The following is a 244-nucleotide window of genomic DNA, read 5'->3' as shown; positions in this document are numbered from 1 at the left end:
TATCCATGGAGTTTGCTGTTGCTGCTGTATAAGAGGACGTGGCCTGAGTGAAAGCCTGCTCCTTCTGGTGCCCGCGGGATGGTGGGAGGAAGCAGAGGGGAACAGAAGGGGGATTGCAAGGACAGCGGGGGAGAGCCCAGATCTCCCTTCTCTGGGGACTGGCTCAGATCTCCCTTCTCTGGGGACTGGCCCAGATCTCCCTTCTCTGGGGACTGGCCCAGATCTCCCTTCTCTGGGGACTGGC

Source organism: Mustela nigripes, chromosome 4, assembly GCF_022355385.1.
Source record: "Mustela nigripes isolate SB6536 chromosome 4, MUSNIG.SB6536, whole genome shotgun sequence".
NCBI lineage: Eukaryota > Metazoa > Chordata > Mammalia > Carnivora > Mustelidae > Mustela > Mustela nigripes.
Note: the sequence above shows the minus strand (reverse complement) of the source record.